This window comes from Aulonocara stuartgranti, assembly GCF_965226115.1.
Source record: "Aulonocara stuartgranti genome assembly, chromosome: 9".
Taxonomy (NCBI): Eukaryota; Metazoa; Chordata; class Actinopteri; order Cichliformes; family Cichlidae; genus Aulonocara; species Aulonocara stuartgranti.
In genome coordinates this window covers 2651101-2652500 of record NC_138960.1, presented here as the reverse complement: position 1 = coordinate 2652500, position 1400 = coordinate 2651101, and the positions used below count along the sequence as shown (strand labels likewise).

Genomic DNA, 1400 nt, shown 5'->3' with positions numbered 1-1400 from the left:
GTGAATCGAGCATATGACCTGTACAAATCTCAGCAGGGGTGATTAACACCTCGGGACTTTCACCAGAAAATAAAAAAGTCAGAAATTCTAGTAGGTGTTGGGTTCAGGGGATTTCTGCAAATTTGCGCAGGGTTAGTAAATCAAGTGTTGAAGTTAGCTCGGTGCTTACCTTTAGATGAGCCCACAAACCGAGAGAAAGTCCGTGATGAAGCTGCAACTCTTTCTCTCAGCTACGATCCAGGAGACAAGGGTGGGCGGATCGATGCAGATATTTATCCAGACGTTGGTAGTGGTTTTTGATCGGTACGTTAGTTTGTTTCTCTCCTGTAGATTCACTTCTTTACTCGCTGTGGATGAAAAAGCAGCTCTGTCTGGGTGAACACCTCTTCTTATGCGGCAGACGCACTTTGCTCCGCCCCCTTCTTCCTGCCCTGCTGGGATTTGTTACTGTGCCGTCACGTGACTCAGATGCGCTCAGAAGACGCATTTGGACTGCAGAGAGTGAGAAAGAGGAGCAACATGTGGAGATATTTTATGACTGTAATTGAAAATGCTGGAGAACAGATGGAAGGCGTGTCAAGCCACAGGGGACCACAACAAGCTGTAGAGTTCAGCTTATTTTACCTCAGTTAAATGCTTTGACTGAAGTCTCACTGCACACACTCAAACTTAGTGTTTGTGTACACCTTGGTCATTATAACCTGACACTGATCAGTGCTGCTCTGACGATCACACTCACATCCATGTAATCATTTAACTGGGCTGATCTGGAGTTACTGCACAATGCTGAATGTGTCCTTACAGTACAGGGAATAACTCTCTCTGTGTTCCTGTAGAGAAACTCTGGGTTTGTGTGCTGACGAGCATCACTAACAGTAAGATACAAAGACTCACTCATACCTTTCCACACGTGTGACAAATTCAAAAAGCTGCTGAAACCTTTAGAACATCATAAACTACACATTGTTGTCCTCTTTTAGGATGGAACAGCTTTCAGATTTATTTACTCTTAAAAGGATAAAAGATCTTTTTAAGAATTTTGCATTCAAGACGAGAATGTTTAAATAAGTCATGTAAATGAGAATTTCAAAGTTGGTGGCTGCAGTATATACAAATTGGTGTATCTCAAAAATAAAACTATGAAGACACTCAAAATTAATTTGGAAACTGTTTTATGCAACTTTTTTACATTTACAATTTTGAGGGATGAACCTCTGAAATTTCTTTAACTAGAAATTTGTGTAAAAATACTTCTGTAAACATTTGGGATATAATGGTTGTATTGCTGTATAGCAACTTGAAATACTCCCAGAAATGGCACTACAACATGTAAAAATATAACGATAAGCTCAGGCAGACTTGGTTCTGTGGTAGGTCTAAAGGGTTAAACTGCTTCCTCA

General features: G+C 40.6%; 1 protein-coding gene across 2 annotated transcripts in view; it reads right to left on the bottom strand.

The window, feature by feature from the left end:
- Positions 1-435, bottom strand: part of LOC309713882 (uncharacterized protein) — a 14158-nt gene extending 13723 nt beyond the window's left edge. For both annotated transcript variants that reach the window (XR_014278721.1, XM_082545809.1), the window contains exon 1: positions 170-435. The gene's annotated coding sequence lies outside the window, so the exon portion shown is untranslated. The remainder of the gene's footprint in view (positions 1-169) is intronic.
- Positions 436-1400: the final 965 nt, after the last annotated feature.